Genomic DNA, 21,787 nt, shown 5'->3' with positions numbered 1-21,787 from the left:
ACAGAATTTTTAGCAGTGGAAGCCTTAACCCCTTTAGGACCCTGAGAAATTGTTTCTGGGTCTGCAGTGGGGTTTTTGTAAAGAAATTTATGAGAGTCAGGGACCCTGTAGTACCTATCTGGCTTGACTGGTGCAGGGGGTAAAGAATCAGGAGACAGACTGGATTCAGAAAAAACATCAACAATATCAAGCACAGGGGGGATAGGCAGGGGCCTGTGCTGAGGCAATAAAAGAAAGTCTCTGAGCCTTTTATTGGATTCTGAATAATCCTGGCTCTCCCAATGGAAATGCTCCCTCATGGTGTGCAGGGTTTCCCCACAAGAATAATCCTCAGGCGGAGAGGCTGAAGGTATGGACTCTTCTGCATCAGAGTCCTCATAGGGAGGGAGAGAATATCCCTGATCAGAAGAGGAATCAGAGGAAATGGAAACCTGGTCAGAGGAATCATAGTCAGTGTCTTAAGTAATTAGGTCTTCGGCCATTTTAAGCATCTGTTTCTTTGACATGGATGACTGTCCTGGAGAATGCTGTACTTGTTTCCTTGTCTTTAATGGTGTTTCTGACTTTGCCTTTGCTGCTGTAGTGGGCTTAATTGTAAGCTGTGAAGGTCTAAAAACACCCTCAGAAGCCGATGCCTGCTCCGGACCCATCTGAGGGTATAGTTTCCATAGGCCCTATACCTTGAGTTTCCACAGGCCTCGGTGGCTCCACGTAGTTGTCGGTTATGGCCTGTGGCTCTGAGGTAGCAGGTGTCAGGGGCTGCGAAAGCACCTCACTGAGAACCGGCAACTGGCCTAGAAGAGGCTTCGTCATCGGTTTTGGACTTCGGATGCCTGTCATTTTCTTTGTCTTTGCGTTTTTTTATAAATTCAGGTCGGTTGTTCTGGTGGCATTATGTAATTAGACCTTCGGCCAAAATAATGTAAAGCAAAATCAAACCAACGTTTAATAGTGCGTTTATTGAATCTAGCACAAAACCGACAACTAGTAACGTCGTGGTCAGGGCCTAGGCAAGGAATACAGTAAGAGTGAAAGTCCTTATGAGGTATTTGCTTCCCACAAGAAATACAATTAACTTTTACTGACATCGGTCTGGAGCGAGAAAAAGTTTCCCCAACGGGGTACTTAGCTTTATTGAAGACTTCGGTTCTGAAACTCAATTTTGAAAATCTCAGGAGTCAGCAGACCGGGACTTGCGAACTGCTTTTGCTTCGGGCACCGCGCGGCAAGAAAGACTGAAGAAAATGGCGTTGGTTGCAACTTTTATACCCCTGGCGCAATGACATCAGGGAAGAGGCGACAGCAACTGACGCCAGATCAAGACTTTGGAACTCAGGCCAACTGCGGGTTGCCTGCCAGCAGGATAACCCAAGTCTAATGACTGCAACAGTGAAACACGATGAACATCTCAGCATTGTGACTAAGATCACTCCAAATAAATGACTTTGCCAAGTAACCAAAATCTCTAGTGTTCTTCCCACTGCATACACTGACACCCATCAGATATTCTAATAGAGTACTGAAGAACCTGTTCTTTTATAAACGTTTAACAAACATATCAAAATAAGATCGCGTGCTTAAAATGAACCTTCCCTTAAAGCAATGAAAGAATCTAAAATGAGTACAGAATTCACTGAAGCCTAAACACAACTACTCCTGCAAATCCAAACTTAGTAAGTAGATGGATTTCCCATTTCATATTAATTTTATTGTCTCAGTTATTTATACAACAAACAAGGAACAGGAAGTCACAATTATTCCCAGCCTTATGCAAGAAAGTACTACACCTGTTACTACATTGTTTGAAAGACCTTATTTCTAGTTGTGGGTAAAAGATCCCCACTTTTTCTGTATAAAAATACACAGCTTTTGTATACAAGGGTATATTTAATTAATATTTTATCTCACTATCAACATTTCTACAGACAAATGTACACATACCAATTTCTTCTGGCAAACAAAGTCACTTGTATTGCTAGCCTAGTTCTAGGATTTTTATAGAAAAGAAACACAGCCATGCCAGTTCACAACTAAACAGCATTTCTGACCTCTTACTGCCTTACCAAAATGCATTTAAGGACACTGTTAATTTCAGCCAATAAATTTCTTCTGTGTATTAAATACAGAAATCAATAGTTTCTATACTTCTTGAAGACAAAATGAAGTATGAGATGAGAAAGCATTGCAGAAACAGCAGCTCAGATTCGGTGTACTCACTAGAGATCACTAAGACAGTTAATGGAGAACTATAAAACATCAGAATTATGGGCAGATATCCGATAGCAGTTAATGTCTGTGTTGAATCCCTGTTAAGCCCTTTCAACAGAAGACCTAAGGGAGTAAAGTGAGCATTAAAAATGATAACATTACAGAATACCTTTTTGACATACTTGGCATATTTGCAAAACGCAATCAACTTTGTGTGATAAAAGTTTCTTGAATACATCATTCTTTTTGTGAAAAGAAACTGCATACTTCACTTAAAAGTTAAAACAAAAAAATCTGTATAAGACTAAGACTTCAGTCTTCCTTATTGAAATTATCTGCACCCCCCTTCATAGTATTATCAGTTTGCTTTGGTGGATCAATACATGCAGATTGGAATAAACCATGTGGTCAGCTGCTACAAAAATATTAGTCAACTATATTTTTAAATTTACTGTTTCTCTGAATGCTTGCTAGAAAAGCAGTGTTTGATCTTCTTAAGCATTAATTATAACCCCATGTCCTGCAATCCCTTCTTTGACTTTGACACTGTCCAGCACGTTTCCTTTTACTAAACTTCATCTTCACATGCATCTTTTCTCACTCTGGCAGTGTAGTTCAGTAGGTAAAGTAATGACTTCATAGCAAAATATATGTCCCAGATCTGGGTTTGATTCTCACAGCCACTACCCATACTTAAGCAAGCCTCTCAGCTGTCCAGATTTTTGTCTAATATTTTTGGACTGTTCCTCATAAAACATATGGTTTGCTGGCAAATCACTGAAAACTGAAGTTAAGAAATAATGACAGACATCTGAGTTTTAGGCTTCATATCTTTCAAAAAAATGTGAGCTAACACACACCATGTTATTCTAAGTTTACAACAGTAATATTTAAAATCTGTTCCTATTTTTGATCCCTTGACCCCCCATTATTTTAATCTTTGTCCAGATTTCAAGACCACAGATGCGCTTCTTTCCCACCTTTCCTGTAACTAACCTACTGGATAGCACTAGAAAGCCTTAAACTGATACAAGCCTTCTAGCTTACAATAGAGACTTTGGAGTGATTATCAGTTTTCTGTACTTTCTTGCTGTAAACTGTTTTCCACCTAAATGCAGATTCCTGTGATTTAAAAGATTGTTTTTTTTCATATATTGTACTTATTTGCCTGCCTGCACTTTTAAAAAGTTGTTTTTTTTAAATAATGTGTTTAACTGTTGTAGGCTACACACTAAAGTGCGATAGCCTTTTCCGATCGTTTGTAGTCGTTTTAAGTGCATTTTTTACTGTATTTGCCTTATTTTTTCAAAAAAACAAAAAAAAAATCCTTGTTTCCCGCCTTTCTAAGCTAGTATAGTCCAGTTTTCAGGCTAGTGCTGAATTCAGAGCTGTGATACTAGTTTCTGAGTTGCCCATACCTTACTTGGATAGAAGGAAGTTTCTCTTTTCACCTGTGAGAGAGGGGGGCTATGAGCAACCTATCTGTCCCTGGAGGAGTGGTTTCAGCCCAGAAGTTAGTAGTTTATTGGCCATTTGGGGCTAATTTCTCTCTTTAATTTCCCTACTATAAAACCCACGTTTGCACAGCTTTGCACACCGGGCAGCGGCGGTTAGCTACGGTTAAATTATTCCTGGCTCCACTAAGTCTCCTGTTCAGTTTTTCCCTTGAAACTAGTCTAACTCTCAACCTAAGCACTCAAAAAGCATCCTACAGCCAAGCACTTGCTCAGATCTAATAGCAAGCACTAATATACCCTGACACTGATTGCCCAGCAGGACAAGGCTCTTTATTCACCCCTCATCAACCAAGTGACTAAGCAGCTCACCCTACTATTCAGGCATGACCAAAGGGCAATTTCAGGTGTACTCTCCAGTCCATCTGGCGAATCTGGGTATCCTGAGGCAATGTTACAACTGCCTCATGTACACAGACAACCCTCTCCTCCTACCACAAAACACTAACATATGAGAGATGCAATTATACAGCCAAACAGGAAGCTAAGCTGTCACCACCCAATACTGGAACAGTCAAGAGGAGAAGGTCAACACTTGCACCACACCTCCAGCCACACACAGCCCTACTGAAACAACACTGGAAAAAAATACACATAAATACACAAAATCATACTCGGAGGCTCTAAATAAAAACCTGCAAAAGCATCAGAGACCTCCAAAGCAGACACCCAAACAACCTGCACCTCCCGTCACAAACCAGACAACACATAAAACACAAACTCAGTGTGCCGCACAATCACAGCCCTAAAGGCGAAATAACATACCTAACACACTAGTAATAGGTGACTCTATAGTCAGGCACACTGACATTCCACTCACTATGCTGGACAAGCAGAAGGTTACTGTTAGCTACCTGTTGGAGCCAGAATCCGCCACATAACACAAGCACTCAGGTTCATTCCAGAACAAGTACAAATATGACTCTGTCATTGTTCATGTTGGCGTGAATGACCTGAGACGTACCTCCCTGGACTACATGAAGAGAGACATGGAAGAGCTCTCTGATCATGTAGCCCAGGCTGGTATGACCCTGACCCTGAGTAGCATCCTGACCTCACCAAGAATGCTACCTCAGTATAAAGAAAAAATTACCAATTTCAACAATTAGCTAAGCTTCTGGTGTCATTCAAAGGGGATCCAGTGTCTGTCAGCCTAGGACAACATGCTCGACAAGCCGTGTTGCTTCGCAAGAGACAGCTTGCACCTGTCACACCTAGGCTTTCAAATACTGGCCAAGGCTCTTGCTGTCCCCATAGAGCCTTTTTAGGCAAGGCTCAAAAGTCAAACCCACCTCCATAAACAGCACAATTAACAGAAAACTGAGGGTTATGCTACTCAACGCCAGGAGTTTAAATCTCAAAATGCATGTGCTCGAAGCACTCCTCAGTATGGAGAACGTAGACATACGTGCAGTAACTGAAACCTGATTCAAGGCTCCAGAGAGCACCACAGCACTACCAGGCTACAACTCATACCACACATTTCGGCCACAGAACACGGACTGAAACATAAAAGGAGGGGGTGTATCCATATTCATCAAGGATACCTACACCTCCAGGTTAGTGGTGCAGCATGATACCTCTAAGATCATCCCTTTGCAACTAACATCAGGCAAATCTGCAATGCAAATTGTGGCCTGCTACAGATCACCCTCCATGACCCAGGACCACCACTCCACCTTTCTGGAGACACTGGAAAACATGAAAGTCATACCGAACACCCTGATATTGGGCGATTTCAATTACCCTACCATTCACTGGGAAAACTACTCTAATACAAACTCCCAGGCCCAGCGCTTCCTGGAATTCATCAACTTCAAATTCCCTGGATCAGCTAGTAAACTCCCCTACCAGAGGTGAAAACATATTGGACCTGGTCATCACCAACATGGGCGACAAAGGTGTTCCACACCGGAGGTCAACCCATCACTGGTTAGATCAGACCATAAATGAATCACTCTGGTTGTCCACACCCCACCACCACCCCCAACTAAGGAAACCACAGTAAAAACCTTTTCTAAAGCAAACTTCACCTTACTTAAGACAGAGGTGGTAAGTTTCACAGCCCCCACGCTAAAGGATAACACTGCCCAAGATGCAGAAACCTTTACAAATGCATTCTATGAGCACCTACAGTGATGCAGTGATTGTGTCATCCCTAGCAAGACCAAGACTCACTCCTCTAAGAGAAGGAAAAAGTTTGGTGGACCCCTGCCATAAACAGGCTATACAATAGGAGGAGGAAACTAGTTCAGAAAAAAAGCAAATCCCAAGAAGGAAAGACACCCCTGATGAGTATCAGTAAGAAACTAAGGTCCTTCATGAAATCATCCAAGGATAACTTCGAAAGAAAAATAGCCAAGGATTCAAAAGATAACCATAAAGCCTTCTTTAGCTATGTTAAGAATCTAAGTGGCAACTCGCAGATATGCACTGAACTACTGCAAACTCGCACAAAATATACTGAACCTACTGATATTGCCAACATCTTGGCAGATAGATTCAGTGCAAACTTCACCCCCCCTCATCTCCAAAAGGGCCCACAACAAAACCAGAAAACTGTGGTGTCCCAAAAATCACAGACGCACAGGTAAAAACAGCCCTTTCAAAAGCCAAAAACAGCGTCACTGGGACCAGATGGTGTCCCAGGCTGCGTCTTCCATGAACTACAGAACAAACTAACCCCCCACCTAAACTCATTGTTCAACCTCAGCCTCTCCACAGGCTACGTGCCCATAGAATGGTGCACAGCAATGGTTATTCCTCTCCACAAAGGAGGGGCCACAACTGACCCTGGTAACTATCGCCCTTATAAGCCTGACTAGCTTGGTCAGCAAGGCTATGCAGTGCATCATCATGGAACTCATTAACAAAGACATTGGGAACCTCCAAACACTTGACCCGACCCAGTTCAGCTTTGTTAAGGGTAGATCATGCCTACTAAACCTGTTTGACTTTTTTGAGACAGTCACCAAGGCCATAGATGAGGGCACTGCGCGGCAAGAAAGACTGAAAAAAATGGCATTGGCTGCATCTTATATACTCCTGTTGCACTGACATCAGGGAGGAGGCGACAGCAACCGACGCTGGACCAAGACTTTGGAACTCAGGCCGACTGGGGAACCGCCTGACAGCAGGATAACCCAAGTGTAATGACTGCAGCAGTGTAACACGATGAACATCTCACATGGTAAGAATAGTGGGCTCCAGGTCCGACTCTAAACCAGTCAAGTGGTGTCCCACAAGGCTCGGTCCTGGGACCCCTACTGTTTGGCATATACTTCTCAGAAGTACAGGCAAACACAGGAGGACTATGGCTAACCAAGTTCGCCGATGACTGCAAACTGGGAGCCATAACTGACTCTCCGGCTGACACGGACATCCTCCAAAAAGGCCTTACTCAGGCTGACATCTGGTGTCAAAGTCAATGCATCAAGCTAAATGCCAAAAAATGCATAGTCATCCCATTTTGGAAAAACAAAACACCCACGAATTACCACATAGGTGGCAGCCCCCTTAATACAGAAGAGGTAATAAGAGATCTGGGGACCCAGGTAGATAGTAATCTCTCCTTTGACAATCATATTGCCAAAGTAGTTAGGAAATCCTTCTATGTGGCCCATCTAATTACTAAAGGGTTCACATCTACAAATAGAGAGGTTATAGTGCCCCTCTACTCGTCACTCATCAGACCCATCAGAGTACAATGCCCCATTTAGGATGTACCTCACAAGACACTTCCAACAGCTGGAAAGACCACAAAAGTACCTCACCAAGAGGATTACTGGCCTCAAACATATGTCCTATGCAGTCCGACTGAAAAAACTCCAGCTGTACTCAGTGGCATATCGCTTACTCAGAGGTGATCTCTGCCTGACTTACAGGTCATGTCCAACTCAGAATTAATGGACATGTTCCACCTAAAGAAATCCAAGTCACTGTTAGCCACATGCTCTACTGAGCTAAACCTCACCACAACAATAAATAGAATATGCTGGAGGGATAGATTCCTGTCACAGAGACTACCCATGCTTTGGAACAAAATTCCAAACTATATTAGGCAGAGCCCTTCACTAACACTCTTCAAGAGAAACCTTGACGAGTGGATGGGTAACAGAAAATACACCCCTGGGATCACTTCATTGGCTCTGCTTGACAGAGGATCAGTTAATTAATCAATGGGGCACCGAAAGCAGACACACTCTGGCTAGGCTTATAAATGCCCTCGGGCAGATAGCCTAGTACCTACCTATGAACCTATAAGAGGTTGAGAGATATGCTCTTATGTGCCTGAAATAGACTAGAACTACAAAGAAAGTCCTAAAAACAGGAACGTGGTTGTGTGAGCTTTAACTGATTAGTGATTCAATCAAAAACAACCTTCCACTCAAAGACATGCTCTCCAAAGTGTGGCAGTACCCCAGACAAGTCATTAGAATTTTGCAAACTTTTTTCTTTCTGGTACTTAAAACCCTATCCTTGTGTCTCAGAAAATCACACTCTGCAACCTACATCGGGTAGGTGTGTCTTCTTGAGTCTTACTTTCACAGCAGTCCCCAACAGCACTGCACTTGCTTTTACACTAACCTCAAGTTTGTACTTTCCTACATTCATATCTATGTTTTAGTTCACACTTTTGTTTGTCTGTCTTTCGGCTTTTTCCCAGTAAGGGGTCGCCACAGCAGAACTCTGGTCCGCTAATGATTGGCAAATAGATTTTTTACGAAATGCCAAGGTGCCAGCTCGATGCCCAACCTTCAACGAAGGCATGCCTATTTATGCACGCATGTCTTTCGAACGTTACCTAACTGCGGGGAGGACATGCAGACTCCACACAGAAGGCACTCCCAAGGCAAGCCAAGAATCGAATGGGAGAACCTTTTACTGTGAGGTAACAACGCTACCGCTGTACCACCATGGAATTAGTTCACGCTTTTGTACAGCTCCTGAAATAACAACTGTATTACAGATTGTTGTACCACATGGTCCTGTCATTTTTAATGCATTACTTTCTGATTAGATTGTCAGAACAAAAATCTTGGACTAGTTTTTAATTAGCTAAATATCCAAGTCTGGTAGTGGGTGGAGTACAGCACAAGATCCTACCAGTGAGGTTACCACCTCTTTCATCTGACTGGAGACTCTCTCTCCCTATAAGCAGTTTAAGTTAGATGATTAACAGTGCATACAGCAGAATGAAGAGCACCAGACAGTGAGAGCATACAAGAAACTCTTATGTGGAGTGATAGTCACAAAGCTAGGCTTGCAGGATCTCACTATATCTGATATCATGTTCTGCTCTGTTAATTCAATTAATCCTGTCAGAATTCTCTCTGTTTATCCTGCTGTGAGCCTTGAACCTTCTAATTCTGATTAGACCTTATAACTCTGTTAAATGGCTACAGTTTCTCTCGTGTGGTAGAAGATGCAGTGGAGGACATTAGATCTCACTAGTATCACTAACAAGAAGCATGGCCATAGCAGATATTCATGTTATGGCATGATACCATGTTTCTTCCCCAAAATGCAGATAATGCATGCCTGAAAGCCAGCAGCATTGCTAGCCCCCTGTCTGTGGACCACCCTATGCCAATTAGTGGGTTCAGACATCTCCTTTACTGTAGGAGGGAGTGAAGACTCCAATGAAATAAATGCAGTCCACATCAGTTAATGCTGGTGTTGTCCATTTTATAGTGAGACAACTCGCTGAGAGCTAAGCTGTTGACATTTTCTAATCGGATTTCCAGCATATAAGGTACTAGAATCCACTGGCTGCAGCTACATTGAATGTTATCATGGATTAAGGCAGTGGTTCCCAAACATTTTCGATTCTTGACTCCCTTGCTGAATCCGGGTTTTCCCAAGGTGTCCCCCCCTGTGACACTCAAAGTGCATATTTCATTTATTTATTTACTTGACATTTGTTTAACGAGGCTGCCTGACTGGACTAGGAGACCTGGGGAGAAAAGCTCAAAAGTACAATAAAAAGACAATTACCAAAAAAAGTGTGTACATTCTGCTTAACAGCATAACACTGATCTACTACGGTTGAGAGGTAAGCAAACCTAATGGCAACCTTATTAACTTTAAGTTTATAAGAGCAATACTTAAAATCTGTCCCTATTATTTGGCTCTGTCCAGCACACCTCTCAACTGTATAGATTTTTGCAGAATGTCCAGATTTTTGCCTCATATTTTTGGTCTTTTTCTCATAAAATTATTGTTTTCTGGCAGATCATTGAGGTTGAAGTCAGAAAATAATGACAGGCAGTTGAGTTTCATACTTCATACCCATCAGAAAATTCATGCTAATGCAAAACCTGCATGTCTATCAACTTTGTTTGTGAGAGCAGTACTTAAAAGTATCCCTATTTTGTGCCTTTATACCCCCACTATTTTTGGCTTTGTCCAGATTTCTTGATCTAAGAGGGTGAGAGGTATGTGTCCAGTGGTATGGTCCAGACTTACACAAACCTCATTGCTGCTGCTGCTGCCAGGGATCACTCTCACTCTTCACTCTCTTCCCCCCGTGACACCCACACACACCCACACACACACAGTCACTTCCTCATTCATACCTACATTCATTCGCACATCACTCTCACTGTCACACTCACACACCACACACCCAACTTACACATTCATTCATACATCGCTCTCACTCTCCCGATCTCACATACACACACAATCACTTCCTCATTCATACCTGCATTCATTCACGCACACACACAGCCACTTCCTCATTTATTCCTGCATTCACTCACACATCGCTCTCACTCTCCCAATCTCTCACACACACAGCCACTTTTGCTTTCATGCATGCATTCACTCACACACGCAGACACACACACTCATACAGGCATTCACTTACCTGACTGCCCGGTTCCAAGTGCTCCACGGCCCGGTACTGGTCCGCAGCCCAGTGGTTGGGGACCGCTGCTATACTTGATGCCAGTTCTGCTAAAAAGCTACAGTGTAGGTCTACACTTAGTTCACCGCGAACTAATAAGCTTAGCTGCAAAATAAACTGCAAACTGTTTGTGGTTTATTTTGTAGCTAAGCTTATTAGTTCGCGACACCCCTGTGAGGAAGCCGCGGCTCTGCAGGGCACTGCAGTACATACTTTGGGAACCCCTGGATTAAGGAAAGCAATTATCTATGTAAAGCTTAGACTGCTCCCCTTTCTGCAGTAGAATATAATCTCTTAATTTGTATACAAGTATCAGTGGGTACGGAGGTGCAAGTACTTACCCCCACAACATAATGCTTATTTTTAGACTTTTGCAAACTGTTCATATTTAGCTAAGAAACTGAGATGTGGTATCTCAACTTCTAGGCTTGGTAACAGGTGTTAGTGCAAGTCTAATCTCAGGGGGAGGGGGGTGTTCAATGGGTTGGATGATGACCAGAGAGATCAGACCTGTTAATCCATCCTTAAGTATTGTCCGGTCATAATATTAATCAGTTAATGTGAAGAAAGTCTACTTAGTGGGAGACACAGTTACATTCCTAGCAGTACTCAGTGATGGGGCTGAGCTTCTTTATGATTTCCTTTGGCTGTAAGCTCAATAATAACCTATGAACCTATGAATAAGCCCTTGAATACTTCTCTGGTTACATAATTTGCTGAACTATGAAGTTCATTTTATTTTAAAAGGTATTTGGGGTAGATCTTTATCAGGATATTTGTTCTTCATTAGCTTGGTTATTCTGGAGATATAAGGGGGTCTGGATACAGAGATGATAAAATCAGCAAGCAAGAGAGAGTAGTATTGCTGGAACTGAATTCATCCTGAAGTCCCTGTTTTTACAAAATCTCACAAAAATAACACTGATATAAGGACTGTATTTTAGATAGCATACATCATGTACAGAAGTAGGTTAAAAAAATTAAAAAAAAGACAGCTGGGTGCACAAGTCCCGGGATAAAAAAAAAATTGCCCAATCCTGCTAGGTGCACTAGTGCCAGGACTAGAAAATATGACAGTGTAGAATTCTCAAGACATGGAAACATTCCTACAATGGGGTTAGGCTCAGGAGGAGGATGACCCACCTGTTGTACAAGGAAGTAAGTCTACAAAAAACACAAAAATTGATAGGCCAAAAAGAGCCATAAAGACGATAGAGTGGACTACTGAGGATAAGAAAGAAATTACTTGGTTATTACTATACAAGAAGCCCAGAATTTTCAGATAAAAGATATTCAAAAAAACAGAGAAGTTAGAGGAACGACAAATACTTGCACAACAGCAACTGTCAAAAGCTTCAAAAGCAATTTTGATTTCATTAATACAATACTTAATTGTCATTACTTCCCCTCCAAATGGGGAATTCCTTATGTATTGGAGATATATGAATGACTAACATTGTTTTACTGCCTCTTTTGTAAATTACACCTTTTAAACTGTCATGCTACAAATGGGAATCCAAGCATTATAATGCATGTTTATATTACCTCATGCATACTGTGTATTGTTTGTAAATATTATTATGGTGTATGTAATACTTTGTTGATGGGTGTGATTTATGTTTTTGGGTGAATAAAAGCGTTAATTTTTTCTGGCATCCTGTGGATTACCTGGTTCAAAATACATTAAAGGCGTTAGGACCGTGGTCCTGGGCATTCTGCATATTTTTTGTTTGGTGACTTGAGAATTGCTATTCGATTTTGTTTACTTAATACTTTGTGGAGCTTTTCTCCCCGGGCCTCTGCTGAAAAAGGGTGCAAGCTCAGTCAGACATTCCTGATCAACGAATGCCAAACAAATAAATTAATACAATAGATTAATGCGAAATATTATACACACCAAGAAACCTTGGGCCATTTGGAAAAAAGTGACTGAGGAAGTGCAAAAACATAAACAAGAAGATTAGTAATGTACAAGCTAAACAAAAAGAGGCTGAAGTTATAAAATAATTATCAGGTGAAGGATTTACTGTAAATTGTCTAAAACATTTTATGTCACAGCATGACAGAACGAGGAGTCTCCAAAGTAAGGAGAAACAGGTGGAGAGGCAGACATCTGAAGAAATATGGACATGGGAAATAAAAAGAGATTTAATATTGTAGAATATGTATGCAAAGGAGAAAGTGAAACTAACCAATACAAAAAAGCAGCACCAAAGATAGTTGGAGAAATACAGGCAAAGGCATCTGGATATGGAAAATTTTACAATTCAATCAGAAAATAAAGGGGGAAACAGGAAGAGAGGATTATTAGTACTGGAAAAGTTAAAGAAATAGAAACTGAAGTTATGAATTACCTGCGATGTGAATGATTTAGTGTAGAAAATCCAGCAGTGGTGGAACAGTGACTCCTCAAATTAAGAAGAAACAGGTGGAACAGGAAGCACCTGATCAGTTGCCACATGAGGGTACCCCAGAACCTTCAGTAGGAAACGAGTGCAAACGTTCAGTTGGAGTTGCCCAACAAGGAAAGGAACAGGAAACAGAGGCAACTCTGATGCAGTCAGTGTTGTGCAGTGATAGGCCAGTCAGTTCCCATATGAAAGAGCAATGGATGATGCAGGATGCAGCTAAAGTAAATATGTCACAGGAAGATGTTCTGGAACTTTCTATAGAATGCCAGTAGGAAACAGAATAAAAAATGTGCCCTCAGTTTAGAAGAAAACGATCTAAGACAGGAGTTGCTTGATTTAATACAGATATATTAAGATTGATAAAACAAGTAGATTACAGAAAGTCAATAAGACCACAAATGTTAAAAGGCTAATGAAACAAATGAACACAGTGATCAAGACCGTTAACAGAAATTCATGTGATATAACAGAAGTGACTAGGATATATTACTGTGCAGCTAAATAAATAAGAGGTAAAGCTTTACCACAAAAATATAGGGCAGTAAAGGAAGGGAAGAAATCAAATACCATCATGGCAGTATCAACAAGAGAAAACTATAATGCAATTAAGACGAGAAGTGAAACTCTTAGAAGATTATAGAACTGGGAACAGATAGACAAAAATGCTTAGAAAGACAGACATGATAAAAACAATACGCAGTATTAGAACAGATCAGGATCTGTTGTAGACTACTGCAAGTAATAAACCAAAGATATCAACACAGGCAGAAAAATGTTGCCAATATACAGATAAATATAAAGGAAAAGTATAAAATAAGCACTTCATTGATGATCCAAAAAAGTTTTATAGAGAACTGGGAAACAAAGCAAAAATAATAGAAAAAACACCAAAAAAGAAGAAAGAGACACATTTTGGAGACATATCTATGAAGACCCTGTGGACATAAAGATGCTGAATGGATAGAAGTAAAACAAACAGTAAGAAGTTCAAACGTATAGGGTATGAAATGGGATGAAGTAACGGCCAGAGAAATTAAAATAAAATTAAGAAAAGCTCCTAAATGGGAAACCTCAGGCCCAGATTCACTACCTAGTTTTTGGCTAAAATTATTAACGTTGTTACATGGAGATTTAGCTCTGAGTAAGAACTACTTATATGCTCATCATGAACAAAACAGCAACCTGGTTAAAAGCAGGAAAAAATTATACTCCTCAAAAGTGAGCCTGCAAGTTATCCTAAAAAGTATACACCATAACTTGCCTTCCAACAATGTATAAACTATATACTGGAATTGATGCCGATAGGTTGTGGACATTTAGAAGAAAATTCAACCAATGCAGTAGAACAAAAGGGTAACAAAATAAAGTCATATCAAACAAGGGATCATTTGCTGTTAAATAGTCATAATGGAGAATTGTAAAAAAAGGGGAAGAATCTAAGTATGGCATGGTTAAATTACAAAAAAGCATTTAACAGTATCCCACATTCATGGATAAGGGGAGTGCTTACAGATGAGTAAGATACACCCTGCATTGATCATTTACATTACAATGACCATTACACAGTGGCAAAACTCTTTGCAGCTAAGTCATGATAAAGGACTAATTATCATCCCAGGGATAAAAATTCAAGGGGGTGGGGGATATTCCTGGGTGACCCTTTATCGCTGCTGCTCTTTTGTCTTGACCTTAACTGATTAAGCTATTTACTTAATAGATTAAGTCATGGTTATATTGCGACTCCCAGATGACAACAAAGTTTAGAGACTTATCTTCTTTCTGTGGATGATTTAAAACTGTATAATTCATCAGATGAAGAGCTGAAAGCACAACTAGAAGTGGTCAAAACTTTCTCAGATGATTTAAGAGTGTCATTTGGTCTTGATAAAAGTGCAAAAGCAACATTTAAATCAGGAAAACTGCAGCACACACATACATATATATATATATATATATATATATATACATACATACACACACACACGCGTGTGTGTATATGTGTTATATATAAATAAATACATTATATATCAGTCTGGGACAGGAATGTGATATAAAGGAACTTGAGTAGGAGGGAGTTTATAAATATGAGAACTGATGAAGGATCAGCAATAAAACATGAACAAATGTGAATAAAACCCAATAAAGAATATTTTAGAAGACTAAAATTAATATTGAGAAAAATAATACTGAAAAAAACGCTCTGACATCAAAGTACAAAGTCCAAGCTATAAACCAGTTTGCTCTTCCTGTTCTAACTTACAGTTTTATGGTGGTTGATTGACCCCAAAAAATACTGGATCAGCTGGACAGGAAAACAAGAAAAATACTCCACGCTTATTAAATAATACATAAAAATCAGTCTCTACTAAGATTATTTATCCTTTGTACTGAATGAGATATGGGTCTCCTCAAAATTGATTACATGTATAGATCTGCAATTGTAGGAAAGCATACATATCTGCTAATCCCATCAGATAAAAAAAACAAGTAATTTCCGTGGTATCCCCGAAGTCTCAAACAACCCACTAAACAAGTATAGTAGGTCCAAAAACAAAACAGTAAAAGAAACTTCTCTGTATGGAATATGTTCAGTCCAAATATCTCTACTTAATCACTAAATATTAATCAGATCAGACAGTAGTAGTAGAAATAGCGAACTTAAACTCGTCTTAAGTATATAAAAAAAAAAAATATTATATATGTATGTATAATATGAAATATTGTACAGAATTACTAAGTATTCGAAAGTAATCCAAGCAAGGCAGGCAGTCTGTTTCCAGTTGAAAATCCAAGTACACAGACAAGCGATCCAAGTAAAACAAAATTAACAAAGTAATAGTTTCCTCGCAACTTTTCTAAATTATATACATACATATATATATATATATATATATATATATATATATATATATATACATATACATATATATATACACACACATACTTTTTATCAGGCAAGGGAGTGGTTTATTATGCTGTAAAATAAAGTGTTATTGGTACATGTTAAATTTACATCCTTTCCCCCATCAGCGTGACATTCGATCTGGTCCTGCCCTACTTAGTAGCTATCGTAATAATATAACCCTTATGTACTTTATATACAATTTATAATGATGTGGTACCTCTTATTTAACCAGATTATTATAGCTTGGTACTAGGCTATCGGCCCTAGGGCCTATGCAAGCCTAGCCATAACAATTCCCTGGATATTTCTTCCCACAAAATTTACTTCTCTGGACCCCTTGTCTAGCAGGGAGACTGACATGATCCCCGGGGTGAATTTCCTATCTCCCATCCAATCAAGGTTCCTTTTGAAGAAGGCCAAGGAGGCACTCTGCTTGACATGTATGGGCAGTCTATTCCAGAGTATGGGGAGTCTCTGGGTTAGGAACTTATCCCTCCAGCATGTTTTGTTCATTGTGATGACAAGGTTTAGATCCCTGGAGCGTGTGGCTCTGAGGGATTGGGATTTCTTTAAGTGGAGCATGTCCAACAGCTCAGGGTTTGACATGGCCTTGTATGTTAAGCAGAGATCACCTCTGAGTAGATGATATGCCACAGAGTATAGCTGGAGTTTTTTTTTTTTTTTTTTTTTTTTTTTTTAACACTGTCAGAATATGGCATCTGCTTTAGGCCTGTGATTCTTTTAGTGGGGTATTTCTGTGGCCTTTCCAGCTGTTCCAGATGTCTTGTGAGGTACATACCAAACGGGGCATTATATTCTATAATGGGTCTAATGAGGGATGAGTACAGTGGGACAATGACCTCCTTTTTTCTGGATGAATAGCCCTTAGTGATGAGGTGTGCCACATAGAAGGATTTCCTGACTGTTGTGGTGATGTGGTTATCGAAAGTGAGACCACTGTCCACTTGTGTCCCCAAGTCTCTAACCACACTTTCGATGTTTAGTGTACTGCCACCTATGTGGTCATTCATGGCTACATAATGTTTTCCAAAGGGCATAACTATACATTTCTTGGCATTAAGCTTGAGCCCATGGCTCTGGCACCAGGCATCTGTTTCTGTAAGGCCCTTTTGTAGAATATCCACATAATTTGCAGATTCAATAATGGCTCCCAGTTTGCAGTCATCTGCGAACTTTGTTAGCCAGAGTCCCTTAGTGTTGGCCTGTACTTCAGAGAAGTAGATGCCAAACAAGAGGGGTCCCAGGACTGAACCCTGAGGCACTCCACTTGTCTGGAGCTGGATTTGGAGTCTGCTCCTTTTACAGTCTGGGTTCTGTCAGTAAGCCAGTTGGCAACCCATCAAGTGACGTAGTGATTTATGCCCAGCTTAGTAAGTTTATCTATGATTCCAGAGTGGGGGATGGTGTCGAAGACCTTGGTGAGGTCCAGATAGGCTGTGTGGACCGCCTTACCCTCGTCCACAGCTCTGGAGACTGATTCAAAGAAGTCAATCAGGTTCAGGAGACAGGATCGGACCTTCATAAACCCAAACTGGTTGGGGTCCAGTGTTTGAAGTTTGCCAATGTCTTTGTTTATAAGTTCCATGCCCTTGCAGATCAGGCTGGTCAGACTGATGAGACGGTGGATCCCCCCTTGTGGAGTGGGTTAACTGTAGCTGTGCACCACTCAGTGGGCACAAAGCCTGAGGTGAGGCTATGATTAGACATAACACTTAGATGAGGTGCCAGTTCATTTTGTAGTTCATGTAGTACACAGTCTGGAATGTCATCTGGTCCCATGGATGCTGTATTCTTAGCTTTGGAGAGTGCTGTTCTACCTGTGTTGCAGTGATTATTAGAATTTGGCAATCTGTTGGTATTGAGATGGGCCCTTTAGTGGGTGAGAGGGGGTGAAGTTGGCACTAACTCAATCTGCCAGGATATTGGCAATATATTTGGGATCAGTATATTTAATGCCATTCTGCTGAAGCTCAGAGCAGATCTGAGCATTACCATTTAGATTCTTAACATAACTATAGAATGCCTTGTGGTTGTCTTTGGAATCTTTGGCAATTTTATTTTTGTAACTAGCTTTTGAGTATTTTATGAGGGATCTCAGCTTCTTACTGAGGCTGGTGAGGGAGTTTATTGCATCCTGGGATTTTCCTCTTTTCTGCAACAGTTTATTCCTTCTGTTGTACAGTTTGTTTATAGCAGGGGACCACCAGATTGGCCTTCTTTTTTTGGAGGAGAGCATCTTGGCTCTATTTGGGATGGCACGATTCATGCATGAGTGGGGATGTGCTCGTACAGTGCCTTAGTGTTGGATTCTGCAGTCGAACTTTCAGATCCCGTCTGCATGGGTGTCATGAAGTTTGTCACTTCCGACTTCAGTAGCATGAAGTTGGCTTTGGAGAAGTTTTTTAAGGAGGTTTCCTTACTGGGGGGCGAGGGTGGGATTTGGATGTCAAGGGTGATTTGCTTATGGTCAGACCTGACCAATGAGGGGGTGACCACTGGTGTGGAGCATCTATCTCCCATGTTGGTAATGATCAGGTCTAGGATATTGGAGCCCCTGGTGGGACAATGGATTAGTTGATCCAGGGCACTGGAATTTATGAATTCCAAGAACCGTTGGGAAAAGGAGTTAGTACCCTTGTAGTTTTCCCAGTTAATGGCATGGTAGTTGAAATCACCCAGTATTAAGGTATTTGGTTGTATCTTAATATTTTCCAGTATGTTTAGAAAGGTGTAGTGAGAATCTTGGGGCATGGTGGGGGATCTGTAGCAAGTTACAATTTGGATTGCAGTCTTACCTAGTGTTAAGTTGCACCTGGAGAATTTAAGATGCATTGTGTTGGGCAACTAACCTGGAGATGTGAATATCCTTGGTGAATATGGACACTTCCCCACCTTTAGATTTTCGGTCTTGGTTTTGTGGCCGAAAAGTGTGGTAAGAGTTATAGCCTGGTATTGCAGGGGTGCTCTCTGGAGCCTTGAACCAAGTCTCAGTTACTGCACAGATATCAATGTTCTCCATTTTTAGGAGTGCCTCGAGATAGTGCATTTTGACGTTTAGACTTCTAGCATTGAGTAGCATTACCTTCAGATTTTGCATGTTTGTATCCGTTATGGTGGTGGTTTTGTTCTTTAGAACCTTGCCTAAAAAAGGCACTATAGGGGTGGCAAGAGCTTTAGCCAGTAACCTGAATCCCAGGGGTGACAGGTGCAGACCATCTCTGGCAAAGCATTGTGGTTTGTCGATCACGTTTTCCCAGGCAGACAGATACTGGATCCCCTTTGAATGACACCAGAAGCTTAGCAAATTGTTGAAGTCAATCATTTTGTCATTGTACTGTGGTATCATATTAAATCTGTGATTTTATCTAAGACAATATACTACATGGCTGGAAATATATCAACCTTAGTCCATTTGGCAATCAAAAAATATATATAAATAAATAAATACATATACAATTTGCATGTTAAAAAATCAATTGTAAAAATCATGTTCTATTTTCATAACCTATTGTTAAAGATCGCTTTCGTCCTTCAGGACTTCTTCAGGTCTGTGTACAAGAACCCTAAAAACTATCTATAAAAATATTATTGTATAATTAGTAAGTATTGTTATTACATATCATTCTGAATAAAGTGGAAAAAAGAGAACAGTGAAAGAAAAAATAATAAGAAAAATTGTATGATGATGGAAACAAAATATGCACTTAAATTAAAACTTAACATGGTATTTAAAATAAAATTAGTCATGCAAACAATGTGTCAATTTTCTAAGTTCCAGTACACTTTTAGTTGAACAGTAGTATAGTCCAGGCTTCCTAAAAGAGTTCAGCTTTAATTGCCACATGAGTTCATGTTTCTCCAGAAGATTTGGGATATCTCCAAGATCACCCATGTCTATGCGATCCAGGATCTGGAACTTAAAACCTGTCTTTTTATGAAGAGAAAGGTGTTTGGCTAGTGCATTATTTTTATATCCAAAGCAGATCTGACAGATGACATGAAATCCTACGCTTAAGTTTATTTACAGTCTTGCCCACATAAAATACATCACAACAACATGTGCTCCACTTATCTAGAACCACTCTGTTAAAGCACTGACTGAAGATGAAAAAAGTGTGTTGTGTCCAAAGGACTTACTTTTGTACCAAACTGCAGGAGTGAGGTTGCTGAGATACTGATAGACCTTAAAATGTTTGTGAGGAAGCTCAGCTTAAGGGTACAATTTCTTGGCAAAATTAATGACATTGAAAATAAGCCTATTGATGAAACTATAAAAAGGCCTAGCAGCTATTGTCCACCACTACATCAAACATTAGTTGCTTTCGAAGTGAAATATGAGATGGATATCAGGAAACTAAAAAAACCTCCTAAGAAAAAACTTTATAACTTAACACAGGGAGAATTGCTTGAGCTAGGCAATGATAAATCTAGGCGTGTAATGAAGGCAGACAAGGGAGGAGGTATACTTGTGACCGATACCATTAGCTACAACCAAAAGATAAAGAACATGCTGGAGGATAACATATTTTATGAGTTATTTACCACAGATGACAAAGAGCATATGATTTATGGAACACTAATGGGAAGAAAGACTTATTACTGAAAAGTTTTATAATTATTTATGGAGCCCATGCCCACATTTACCTTACTTTTTTGGAATACCAAAACCACACAAGAACAGAGAAGACCCACCTTATAGACCGATAGTAGCAAGTGGAGGTTCCCTTACTAAAGCCACACCTTGATTACTTGCTGAAACCTTTAGCAGAAAAGAATAAGTCATACATAAGAGATTCAATGGATTTTTTGAGAAAATAAAAAACATTACAGTGGAAGCTGACAGCATTTTTATTAACTATTGATGTGGAATCCTTGTACACAGTGCTCCCCTCACAATTACTGTATAATAGCAGCTATGGAGTCTTAAGAAACATAATTAAGGTACACAGGCACAACTGCAAAAGTATTGTAAGCTCATTAATCTTGTACTGGACTTCAATTTCTTTACTTTCAATGGCAAACACTACAAACAAAAAACTGGTACAGCAATGGGGGCTGCCATGGCTTCCAGCATAGCTAACATAGCCCTGGGCAAGTGGGAGGAGGATTTTGTGTTACACAACACAGACTACATGCAGCGTATCACATGCTATTTATGTTTTATTGATGAGATCTTTATTGTGTGGGAAGGTGACACCTTGCAGCTTGGAGATTTTATCACTTACCTCAATCAAACAACCCATTTCCCGAAGTTTACCTCTTCCCATAGCTATACTTCAACCACTTTCTTAGATATGCAGATTTCCAAGGACACCAACAATAACAGAATCACTACTGATTTAGTCAGAAAACCAATGAGGGTTAACTTATTACTCCATAGTAAAAGGCTACATCCTACAAAAAACAAGTATAATGTAGTGAAGTCCCAGGGCTATAGATTAGCTAGAATTACCACAGAGATGGAACCATTTTTGAGAAACCTGAACAACTTAGAGAATGATTTTCTAGTGAAAGGCTATGAAAGTCAGATGTTAAAAAACATCCTGGAACCCTTTATAGAACTGAAAAGGACTGAAGCACCTTCACTCAACCTTCCCAGTAGTAGAATTTTAAGAAATTCCACAGAGAATAACACATGCAAAAATAGCTGCATCTTGACATACACTTTGGATTATAACAGTATCAAAAATGTTATTGAAGAAAACTGGGCCATTGTGACAGGAAACCCTTTTCTGATTAACATCTTGGGTGAAGCCCCATCCTTTGTTTATAGAAAGGTCAGGAACATTACAAGTTTTCCTGAATTTAAACCTAGACC

The sequence above is a fragment of the Protopterus annectens genome, chromosome 13.part0, assembly GCF_019279795.1.
Source record: "Protopterus annectens isolate FY-2018-M chromosome 13.part0, PAN1.0, whole genome shotgun sequence".
Lineage (NCBI taxonomy): Eukaryota > Metazoa > Chordata > Ceratodontiformes > Protopteridae > Protopterus > Protopterus annectens.
This window is presented reverse-complemented; position numbering follows the sequence as displayed.